This window comes from Lissotriton helveticus, chromosome 7 (genome assembly GCF_964261635.1).
Source record: "Lissotriton helveticus chromosome 7, aLisHel1.1, whole genome shotgun sequence".
NCBI classification, from domain to species: domain Eukaryota; kingdom Metazoa; phylum Chordata; class Amphibia; order Caudata; family Salamandridae; genus Lissotriton; species Lissotriton helveticus.
Window position 1 is genome coordinate 1,860,725,546 of NC_136068.1, and position 13,281 is coordinate 1,860,738,826.

A 13,281-nucleotide genomic window follows, 5' to 3' on the forward strand; every position below is an offset into this window, starting at 1 on the left:
AGTGCTTGACTGTAAATACTAGGACTTTCTGTGAAACCTTGAGGAGCACGTGTGAATTTATAGCTTCTTCCATTTAAACAGAATCCGAAAAGAAACTGACTGTCTGGATGGATGGGGACACTAAAGAATGCGTTCTTGAGATCAATAAAAGTAAAGAACGTAGCTTCAGAATCAATGGCAGTCAATAGGGAAGAGATATCTGGAACCACTGGGTACTGGGGTATGATACATTTATTAAGTTCTCGAAGGTCAATCACTAATCGATAAACTGGGGGTGCATTTGGATCAGTACGTTTAAGAATCGGAATGATAGGAGAATTACATACATTTGAGTCAGTTTCTACAACTACTCCTTGAGCAATGAGCTCGTCAATGATTTTCGATAAGGCTGCTACAGCCTCAGGGGGTAACTTGTACTGTCGGATTCGTGGTAATACAACACCTGGTTTCAGAGTAACACGATATGGTGTAATGTGCATACAACCTACATCAGTTGGACCTTGCGCCCATAAATGCTGTGGTACATTCAATAATCTTGGATCAAAATCTCTTAACACATAATGTCCTTTAAAATCACGTAAAAACAATCTCACTCCTTCCGGAGAACAGCATATTACAGCTCCTAATTCTTTCAATGTTTTAATACCAAGTAAATTTTCAGGACATGATTTCGTAAGTAACAAGTCTGTAGTTCGGGACAATGGACCAACTTCTAGGGAAACTGGTTTCGATATTTCATTAACAATAGGCTTTCCTGAAAATCCCAGGGAAACATTTCTTGAGCCTGAGAGTGGAGCCCCTGGAACCTCGTCATGACTGATGGTAGTCCTACTTGCCCCTTTATCAATCAGAAACTTTCTGTCTTTCCCTAATACTTGACTGTGTACATAGGGACCCTCTTGATCTACAGGAACCTCGATGAGAGGCAAGCCAACCTCCCTCTCTAGGCTGTTTCATGAATACTGCTGATATTCTGGATAATCTGACTGTGCGTACTGGTACATCTGTTGTGTAACGTGTTGTGTGGCAGCTATAGGCTGCGGTACTGTAACTGTCTGTTGTGCGTTCTGCGGTGGTTGCGTGTTTTGCGGAACATGTTCCTGTCTAGGAGGACGCGGTCTCTCTTTCGTCTTACCAGTAGCTATGTTGTGTTTCAGAACTGTACATTCGTTTATGTAATGACCTGGCTGTTTACAGTAATTGCATGTCCCTTTAACGGGAGCTGCAGAATGACTAGTTTGATTCGTACCCCTCTTCTGACTATCTGCTGGAACAGACTGTGCAACTAGTACTTTCATTTTCGTGTCTTTCATACGTCTCCTTTCGTGTTCTTGCTCTTCCCTGATACGGTTCTGGTGATACTGTAACATCTGTAGCATTTGGGACGGGGTATTAGCTTGCCATGTACTCTCGACCTTTAATACTCGATTTTTAACTTGTGGTAAAGAATTCTCAACTAGTTTAGTAACAAAAAGATGTGGATACGACTCACTACTTGTTTTCAGACCGCTATTAATAATGAAACATTTCTCAAATCTGGAATAAAAATCACTAGTGTCTTCGTCTTGTTTCTGTTTACAGGCTGAGATGGCATCCCAGTCTTCCTTTTTCGTGGCTAGTAATCTTGGCAAGACTTGTATTAACAACTCGGGCAACTCTTTGGCTTTATCCCCAAGACCAGTACCTGGGACTCGTGTATTATCTTCGTTCTCTAACGCTGTCCAATCAATCTTTTTCTCTCCCACCTCCCATTCTTTTTCTTTGAGTTTTTCATATATGCCCGCAGGCAACAGGACCTTTAACATTTTGATGATATCAGGATACGTGTATTCTCCCATACGGAGCATGTCTTTTAACTCTCGGTGGAACCCTGCTGGATCTTTATCGTGACAGGGCACTAACTTTTTCATTTCTAGTAATTCTATTTTCGTTATAGGGGTGTAAACAAATACTCGTTCGAGCTCACCCCCCGTTCCCTTAACAGGATGCACTTCTCGCAACGGATTCTGTCTATCTATGTAGAATGGGGGTGAAACAGGAACAAAATGCGGAGTCAGGAACGTTCTGTGTTTGTGGCGTTGTTCTAAAATGACACTAATTAAATCGGTACCTAAACCTTTCCATCAGTTTAGTAGTAACTCGTTCAGTACATTATATAAGGGACCTGGATCAGAATGCTGACTCTCGTACAGCGTAATGAGGTGCTGGATCATGTACATACCCACCAGTCGCTGCTCGGCTGGGGGAAGCTTCAGAAACATTTGAGCCACTACTTCGTCTGAAAACGTGGTAGAATCACTAGTCCATCGGACTGCTGATCGGGCTAGTTCTTGTTCATGCATTGTATTAAGCTCACTGTAACCTATTCGTAGTTTCAGAACTTTATCGGTAGCCTGGAATAATTGTTCAAGAGAACACTGTTCTGGTACGGGAGGAGGAAAAGCTTTCTTGTAGTCTAGGCGTGTGTGTCTATCAGAAGGTCTCGTCCTACCTACATACGCTATTCTAGTGGGATTCTCGTTGTCTACATCTTCGTCTGAAGAGTCATTCTCTTTCTCTGCTATTATTCTTGCTTTCTCCCTCTCGTGTATGCCTATAATTTCTTTACGAATCTTTCTGTACATGGTTTCTATACTATTCTGTGTCTTGTGTTTTCCGTCTGCTATATTGTCACTCCATCTTATCAGGACTTTCATCTCTTCTGGATTTTTATCAGGACGATCCTGTTCTCTTATTAAACAATTTATTAGAAATTGCTAAATCATGCCTTGAGTCTCGACTTTCCTGTGTGTCATAGCCTCATGAATACTTTCTGGTTTCTCCCCTGTTCGGATGAAATGATATATTCTGTCTAAATGTTCTTTCATATCTGATATGGTAATCAAGAAGTTTGCAACTCGTCGTAAACGTACGGAATATAATATCATGTGATCTTCGCCTGGCACTGGATCATATCTACAATCAGTAAGGTACTTTTTGAGGGCTTCGTACGTGGCCACATTTGGCGTATGCTGTAACGCTGCATCTCTCAGCGTCAGGCGTTTTGTTTGAGGCGGGGTGATAGGAATACCTCCCCCTGCTCCTCCTGAACTAGAATCGTCAATTAATACTGAGTGTGCGGCTGCTGGTAACGTGACTGGTAAAACAGGCGTACGTAATGTGGGTTGGTCCTGGGGTACTGGCACATGGACAGGATTCCCGGGACCAACGGCTGGAGGCACATTAATTACGTTATTAACGGGAGGTGGAAGTTGAACAGGCGGAGTAGGATTCGTATTAACATATTCTGGGACAGTGTCGTCTAAATAGGAAGAAAGAAAGATTTCAGCTGCGGTCGGTTTATGACGTAGCTTAATCGGGACCAATGGGGGTGGTAATTTACAGAGTGTTTTTTACGGGGTCGCTTTAGGCAAACCCTCGGCGAGAAGAGGATACATACCTTTAATAAGGGCATTTCTCTGTCTGTCTGATTGTTCTGCTCTAACTCGTTCACCTTCTTCTAGTAATTCCCTTTCTTGGGCTTTTTCGGCGGATTCCCTACTTAATTCTGCTTTTCTGAATTATTTCTCTGTTATTTTATGCGATTCTTTACGCCATAATTCTATGGCATCTTTCTGGGATTGTCTGGCTTTCTTTTTCCATAATGCTTCTTCTACTCTCATGATGCACTCGGCATCCCATGTTCCTGAAACAGGCCATCTATATTTCTCTTCGAGATCTTTGGTGTAGTCCACCCATAAATCTAGATACAGTATGGCATCTAAGCCATGCTTATGATACATGAAATGTCCAGGACTGTCCCTGGGAGGGACAGGAACTGATTCTTCGAGTAACCCTTTTCTGGTTTTTATCTGACGTAACTTCGAAAACAGCAGCATATTTGAACCGTACTTGAACTTGAACACAATAGACAATGAACACAGTAATGAATAGCAAAACAATCACTCATACCACGACATCAAAAAACACATTAATAACAGTTCGAACAGATACTACCTAATACTTTGAAAACATAATACTTGAATTTCTCGAGAACAGACTTACTAGAATTACTGGATGCACTGCTAAAACAGTACAGAACATACCGGTCTCCTAAAGAGACACGTCATACCGTATCCACCTAGGTGAACACGTCGGACCGGATCTGTGTACCCAAACCCGTCGGACCGGGCACAAATTAATGAACCCGTCTAGATACGTCCCAGCAACGGTACTCACCGGGAAGCAAAACTGAAGGCCTCGGACTGGACTGGACAGCTACGACGTCTGGTTACTGCTACGCACTACGCATGCGCCTCGGGCTTCGGGCTTCGGAAACAGGTGGGCCTCCGGATACCTCGGACCTTGCTCTCTCGGCTTGGGCTCTGGTCGGGACAATCCGCCTTCCTCACTGCCTCGTCTGGATGCCGGACCGCAGTCTCCGTCTCCTCCGTGGGCCTGAGGAAGACTTGAAGCAGAAATATCTGCAGGTGCACAGTAGGGGTCCGTCACGGCTGTAGAAGGGTCAGGGGGCCTGCGTTACATCGCCGGCGCGTGGGGAAGGGGCTCGTCCCTATTCGGGCGCCATTATGTGGTAAATAAATAAATAATTACCGGTACTATTTTTCTATGCATTAACTGAAAAGGATAGCTCAATAAATAAGAGGCAGAATCCGGGGTATCTGAGTCATATTGGCTTTAATTAGATGGCTCGAGCCAATGGACCATCGGGTTCCATCACCTGCAAAGGTTCAGGAAGGGACAGACACAAGGAAAGGGGAAAAGCCTAATGTCATATTAACATCATACAGTATATATAGTAAAACAGTACAATTGCATTGAATACAGTAGGCGTAACAAGTGACAAACGAAAGATAAGAACACATGGGCGTGAAAAGAAGGCGTGCACAGGGCGTGCACGAAGACATGTGATGTAAACGTCACAGAAGTGTCATAAATGGGTGGATACATGGAGGGGGCTACCTGGGCAGCTGGAACCTTTAACCTACTGGTGCGCGCAAACGGGCCATGACGTGTAACTGGGGAGAGCTGGGGGCTCTGACTTCTGGCACTAGAAGAGGAGACTAAAGTCTGGGATGTCAGGACGACATGTACCTATAGCATATCTGATATCTCGTGTTTGGAGAACATGTTGCTAGAATCTAAAAGTCATCAGGGCAAAGGCTACTTGTCACTAAGGCTAGTGCATGCATATATTTCTCAGTGTATTGCGTGTGCTAGGAATCTTCTATGGATATTAATTCAGTAATTCTCTTGCATGGAGACAGAAAGAGTAGACTATAGATGAAGATGTTTATGCGGTTCGTTAGCTAGGAATGTGAAGCCGGGGAGCTGAACTGATAACTAGAGGCATAACATATTCTTGGCAGACAGGCAGGCAGGCCAGTTCGGGCACCGCGCTGCTTGGCAGAAAGTAAGTGAAGGGTCAAAGATGCGGGAGGGGCTGCATCGCTCCTCGGAGTGGTTTCAGGAGACTTGAGACTCGAATCTGGTGTCCGGGCCCTGTGAGGCCTAGAAACGGGGACAACTCGATGATTTAACATGCACAATGTAAAGACGTTGGCAACATAGGCCTAAAACTCGCTGCTTTCACGAGGGACTGGATAACTGGCATACTAACGTTGGACACAACTATAATTGCGTCTTTATTCGGGCAAGGGATAAATATGCATATTAATCATGCACATATAACATACGATGGGGAACACGTAGGGACACATGACAGGGCAAAATTCAATTTTCCTCATTAGTCTGGGAGTCAAGAAGCCAGTGCTGCTGAGATAGGACCTACTTGGAGAATGGATGCTTGTGGAAGTGAATAAGACAAGGGAAGAAGCATAAATAACAAATAAAGGTAATAGATGCTTTATGGAGTATCTGGAGCAGGGCATGTATAAACACAAACATGAATGACAGAGAGATGAAGCAGAGAAGGATCAGTTTATCCAGGTTAGTGTCTCTTCCATCGTTCACCTGCACACATTGGCTGGTATTTGTATGTTTTTAGGTAGCTTTTCTCTGCTGTTGTTCTCTAAGGACAGGATCCCCAATGCTGGATGTGGTACTGTTTTCAGAGGCAGCCACCTTTACAGAAAAAGATTATGTGTTCATTAAAAGTTTACATGTTTGCAACAGTTTATTGTAATGAAGCATACAGAAAACAATGGCAATATTGGGCATAGGTAAAGTTAGGGTCATCGATTTTACCTCCCTGATGATGTCCACTTGTGGCCTGGAGATGATATCCAAGTGATGGCTTCTTCGACCAAACGTCAGTGAAGTTGCTCTTGAGCGGCCTACCTGCCACTAGGTGCCCTTCATTGACAGGTACTTAGACCAGGCCAGTGACCTTCATATTCACTGCTAACTATTGAGCAAAGGCTGGTCACTCATGACTGCAAACACCTGGGGCCTTATTACATAAAGTGCCCCAGTGGCGCAACGGGCATTTGCATCCCCTTTGCAGGCCACCTGAGCACTTTGGTATTACAGAATGGGCCGCAGATGTTTCTGCAGACACTTCTGTAATACAGATAGCGCGAGAGCACATATAGCACCAGCGCCATAATATAGATGTAGACACAAAGATAAAGAAGCTGTCAGGAGGAACGCTGACAGTGCACCACCTAAAAGGTGGCACACTGTCAGTGAGCGCCCTGATGGCAGCTCTCAGGCGAGAGTGAAGGGGGCACATCCTCTTGCTGACGGGACAGTCAATCACTGCACCTGCCTGCAGGGGGATCTCTCACCCCTCTTAAAAGTGTAGGCGGGTTGCTGCCTTCCCAGTGAAACACGTAGTGGCTGCTTCAAAGCAGCTCCATTTTCCACTTGAATGCGCTGCCCCCAGGGCAGCACCAGTTCATGGTTGACCTGGAGGCAGTGCATTCAGTCTAATAAGGTGCACTCTCTTTGTTAGTGCCGAGCGCACCTTTTGAAAGGTGTGCCTGGTGCAAACAAGGAAGATGTGCCGCAATGTACAATACGGTCCCTGGGGCACTGATGAGGCGGTGTGAGAGAGAACTAAGGTGAATTCAAGCTTTTATGTTGTGCTGCATATCCTTCATTTTTATGGCTTGATTCAAAAAAGGCAAAGTTGGACCAAAAATCTAATTTTACTCCTTTTTGCTATTCACAAAGGTAATTTACTACTAGTATCTTTACTACCAGCAATTTTACTAATAGTAACGTTACTACTAGTAAGTTTACTAGTAGGAGAGGTATTAGTAGTAACTCACCTTTGTGTATAACAAAAATAGTAAAGTTAGACTTTTGATCTAAAAAATGCTTTTGGCCCAACTTTACTTCTGCAAATCGGGCCCTTACAGCAAGCTTACCGCAGTCTGAAAGAAGGAGTGCTGCCTAGATAACAGTAAAAAGACCTTAGCACAGGCCATTACCAGTGCTTAATTTGAGCCGGTGGTTTCCAGTGCTCGGCACCAGCACTTCATTTCCAGCACCAGCAGATATGGTAGCCTGCCATATGGTGGCACTGTTTATCTTATTTAGAGATTAGCAACACAACAGTTGTTTATAAATTCAATATTGCTTGAAAATGACTAATACCCATCACCCAAGACATAGTGGAGGCATAGTGTGGGTGTGCAGGCGAGAAATTTTGGCATGGGCACCACCTGGGGACATGTGAGACAATGGCCTCCTCTCACACCTGCTCCCCTGTCCAAAGTCCCACCAGGGTTTAGCCAAAAGACAGTCTCTTCAACACCTTTCAGTGTCAGTATCTTTGACCCTTCCTTTCTTCTTCTTACCGTTTATTGATATCACATGTCTGCATCACTAAAATCAGCATCGAGAGATTAAACAACAGGAGCACAGCACATACAAATGAACCACCGACCCTCCCTCCTGGTGGACCAAAAGAAGTACAGTTGTACGACAACTTCATCATTTTCCCACCTGCTTTGCCTCCACCCCTTCCCCACAACTCCTATATGGCTTTTTCCATGTCTAACGCCATAGCCAGGAGCAGGGCCAGCTTGAGCGCTGGTGGTGCCTGGTGCGGATTTATTTTTTGCCACACCCCCTATGACCACTTTTTCCACTAATTCCTTCCCTTCCACCCTCCAGCCGTGCATCTCATCTCTCCCTAGCCCCTCCCTGATATAGATTAATCGTTGTTTTATAACTCTGCTCATGGTTCACTTACACTCTGTTCTGTGATCTGCATGGTACACATTCTTTGCAGCAGGCACATGAACCCTCTGCAGTACTTTATGAGGAGTCAAAACTGCCACCAGATCAAACCCTGATCTCTCTTTAGCAGGAACATTAATCACCAGGGTTATCTAGATATTTGTATTGTTACCTGAAAGCTGCTGAATATACAAGGAACTCTGAAGCAAATTACCATAAACTCATAAGTTATGTTAAAGATGGGCTGCACCAGTCACCAGGCCCTAAAGCTGGAGTGTATGGTTTGAGGGGCACGGCCCCCAGGAATGACACGAAAATGTCCTCAGGCAGAGGAGGGGCAAGTTGGATGTGGTAGCTTGCGAAATCATGCGGTGAAAAGATGATGTTTTAAAGCCAAAATTAGTTTTGCTTTTGTTTTTTATGCTTTTCTTGCGAGAGGTGAATGTGGGAGACAAATACTACATTTTAAAGAATGTTAATCAAAACTGAGCTTATGTAAAGGCATTCTTTTTATTTTTTTATTTTTTTGTTAGTCCTCATTTGTGCAACATTTAAGTAAGGAGATATCAGGGTCCCACTTTCCCCCCTATGGATTCTGAGAGTTTTTCTTTCCAGGAAATTGTGGGGCCCCTTACTTCCAGTTACTATTTTTGAAGGTTACTCTTCGGGGTTGGTTGAGCTAGCCATATTGGCTACTCTATTTGGCCTTCACCCAGTTGGATTGTTGCTTGCACTAATCATCGGACTTAAGGATGCAGAAAAGTCAGCCCATATCGCACCCGATGCCCAGGCTGCTGGTGCAGGGCGACTCTTAGTTCCCATCTTGAATAATTACCAAATAAAGAGACGGGCGCTGAAGGCAGGAAAACAAGAACAGAGTTTATTACTCATGAGGAGAGCATGTCATTTCGGACACTCGCATAGTGTCTTCGGGAGGTGCTCTAACAAGTTTCTCTGAGGCTTCGTCTTTTATACACAGGTTTGTGGCACACAGGCATCCTTTATTACAATCAAGACATTGTGAAGTACGAAGATATTCCAACACGTGGCTACAGTAGGGGCCCTTATCCTCTATACAATAGGAGGGGGCTGTCATGCAGCTGAGTGTTCTGCTGATTCCTTTGGAATGTGTGCTCCTGATCGAATCTCAGGGGGTGGGGAGGTCATGATCAATAGTGGCTCCTTTTTAAGAGAGGCGAGTGCATACAGTAGTGGGCAATAAACTGTATCCTCAGGCTAAGGGGGGGGTGACCAGCGGTCCATGTAGACAATTAGGTTCAGAGGAAGAGGTCATCAAAGGAGGGGTATTCATGGAGGGAAAGGAGGTGTTGGTCAGGCGCGGGGTGTGATTCTCAGAGACAGAGTCATGCGGGAGGGGAGGGCTCATGACTTGTGCATGTGAGAGCGGGGGCAGTCAGGGTGCATGGGGGAGGCTTGCAGGGTCAGGGAAGGGGCGCTGGTGATCGATCGCAAACTGAGAGACCATGGTACCTAAAATGGCTGTCATGTACGTGTGTGCATGGGTCTATGCTAGCGGGATAACACAGTCAGTGTTTTAGCGATATCTGTTCTGCTTACACCGAGGGGTACTGTGAGCACAAATGAACGCCGCTTATGTACATACACATTGCTATTTTCAACAGTCGCCGCTTTTTTACATAAGCAAGTTCAATTTCTACATAGTCGATATGATAGGCAGAATGCAATACATGTTAATTTACATTTGTTGGGTTCTTCATACAAGCCTAGGGATCGGCATAATATTTAGTCGGTGTAGAATCAAGGAAAAATGTTCCGAAAAATCAAGTTCACATTTTCTCTCTGGTGACATCAACATACAGGAAAAATGCTCTGATAACTTCGGGTCTTGTCAGTACTATAAGAGACTTTTGAAAAACTAACTACATGAGTGACCGATGAAACATTTTAAAAGGCAATACAAAATGGTTGAGGGAGGGATTCAATTCGATACAAGCAATTAGTCAAGGGGTGAGTAGAAATTTCTGGAAAGGGGGAGGGTCTTTGTCGCAATGTCTTTTAACAGAGTCCGTCTTCTTTTGTTGGCGCTGCTGAGCACCGGCGGTGGAGCTATAGGTCCAGCTCGGATTCATCCTTACACGTTGCAGGGTGCGATCAGTCCTCTGCTGTTAGATCACAGTCCTGTTTTCCAACTTATTTTCTTAGGGGTGCCTCAAGCTGGGCACCTGCGTGTCTTTTCTTTTTCCGTGGCAAAACCTCATTCTATAGTCAAAAGTTTATGCGAAAAGGGTGAGTTTGTTGGATAATCGAGGGAAGAGAGAGGGCGGAGTGGGGCCAGATCTTTGAACACACCAAGGGACCAAGGGAGCAAAGGACAACGAGCAGGCAAGCCCAACAGTCGGACTCAAAAGGGGACGGGGGACTTCAGGCACGAGTGGGTCAGCGAGTCGAGGGCTTCAAGGCAGCCCTTCATTCCTCCATCTGCTGAGTTTGAAAGTTATACCTCGTCCCGCGTCTCGTTGCTCTGCGGCTCCACCTTTGGTTGCGGTCACACGGGTTCCATGATCTGTGGCCAGGCTGTGCGTCACGTCCAGCTCCTCTCCTCCGGTGATTGTATCTTTGAATGGGTAGAAAACAAGTTTTAGAAAAACTGGCAGGAGAAGACATTTATACATCTCAATTCCGTCCCCTATCCTATGTAGGTGGGGAATAAGTTCATCGGTCACAGTCAGAAGTCGTCACTTATGGAGTCTGTAGAAGGGCATTGCTTATTGAATTCATAGACCTGCTTAGCGTTCATTCGCGACATATGATGAGAGAAGTTGGACTTTTATACACAGTGTATTACGTCAAATTCAAAATCGAGTCCTTATGTAGAGACTCGTCCTTCCTTTTAACCCAAGTATCGACAATCTTACATCTCCCTTCGGGGTCGGCTAACTCTTGCAAGCAGGGGCCTTATCGTCATGAAGAAGGGGGAAGGGGCAGATGTTAAACATGGCTTTCCTGGAAAATGACCGTTAATCAAGGTCATCAATTACGTTTCGTGGGTAGCTGACATGAGTCTAGGGTTGATTGGGGGCACGTGGGTGCTTTGGACAGGGAGCTGGGGTTGATCGGGAGAAGTGGGGTACTCTGGACATCCGCACTTAGGTGCAGGGGGTGGGGCAATCGGGGCATTGGGGATCGCATTTCTAACGAACTGAGAAACAGAAGACCATTGACGTTATAGTTCCCTTATAAAAGGCCAGATTAGGGGACATCCGTCGTCTTACCTGTCCTTTCCTTCATTACCAACTCGGGTTCTATCGTTTTGCAGAAAGGAGAGGTAGTAATATGGCAAGTCACAATCGTTTTGGTTTTGGTCAATTTTGCTGAACACCTTTGCGTTCGAGGAAACCCAATTATGTTTTGTGCCGGAGGGGCACAATGTCACCATACAAGGAAAGAGGAAACAGGGGGCTTTTGGAGAGAGAAAGAGAGAGAGAGGGAGAGAGAGAGAGAGAGAGAGAGAGAGAGAGAGAGAGCGAGAGAGAGAGAGAGAGAGAGAGAGAGAGAGAGAGAGAGACCGCACCCTAAATGGTTCATTCGGTACACGTATGACATGGAGAGAGAAAGAGAGAGAGACGTGTACAATAATGGGCCATTCAGTGCGCGCACAACACAGAACAACAGGGGTTAAGTAACACGAAAACACAGGCAGAGGGATGACGTAGATTCATGCATCACGTACACACAAACTCAGACGGGGGAGACAGTACATGTATTATATACAGAAATCCAAGACAAAACATAGAACAGTTATTGGCCAAAAATGATCTCCTCCTGTACGCTGCGCATTCTCAGTATCTTAAGCTCTCTTTACTTTTTCTTCTCTTTTTATTGTCGGCTGCCTTTACTGGAGGTTGTGGTTGCGCACACTTACGTCTCTGCCACTTGGTCATGAACTAACCTGATCGGGCTAGTGCTCACGGTGGTATTTTCGAGTCATTTTAGCAAATGTGTTTCCAGGCTGAGATAATAGTCGGTGTTAGTTGGAGAACAATGGGGCAGCTTTGAGTTACATGCCTATGAGGATGCGAAAAAGGAGGTAGTAGGTTTTTAAATATTGGCAATATCCCTAGTCCTTTCGGCGGAGGATACTTGTGTAAACCTTACCTCGAAATACCCTAAACTTTTCCCTACTTAGTTAAAAGTAGGAATGTATTCATTATTGTATGTTATTTTTGATTGCAATATTCGGGGTTTGTCGTGGTCAGGTACCATAATCAAACGCCTTTTTCCCATCTCTTCGTTCGTTAGATCACCATTTTCCTTTTCGTATCTTTAATCCATGTTCCAAAGTGACCTGCAGAAAGAGGGAAAAAGAAGGGGGGCGGGGGCAGCATTTAAGAACACATCAGCGCGCATAAACCCGAAAAGGCTTTTACTTACTACATACTCGGTCTATCTCCACGGAGCGCAGTTCTTGCCAACTCAGCATTTAAGCCCAGATGAACCTTTTAGTGTGTGAGAGATGATTATCGGAAGCCAGTGTGTGGTATTATGGACCATATGTAGGGAGGCCAGGTGGCACTACTTCAGGGCGACTTAGGGACATTTTAGCACAATTTTCCTGATACAGGTGGCACATAAAGTATAGGCTGAATTCCAGGGTTTTTTAGCGGTTGCTTTAGGCTGTACAAGAATGTGCAAATTACATACAACAAAAACCTGGACCATTCATATTTGCACTATTTCTGCGTACTATATGTTTTATCCCTTAACTAATCGAGCTGAGCCATTTCACCTGTATTTTTAGTTATATCGGAAATAGTGATCATTCATTTGAAACTTATCAACTTACTCGTGACAACTACGTTTGCTTTTTCCAAAAATCTTTAATAAGAATGTCGGTGTACAAATACGGGCCTACAACCCCGTGGGCCGGCCACGGAGCAGGCTGGAACTGTATATGTGGGGATACCTATTAGCGAAAAACTTTAATGGAGTCGGTGGTCGTTTATTTCATAATAAAAAGTGCGAAAAGTGTAATAAAATCATGTCGAGACTTCAGTGTGAGCGAGTGTCATAAGTGTTGGGCTTCGAACTTTCAATAATCATGATGCGTCGAACTTAACAATAATTCATTGTCCGAATGTTCAATCAATA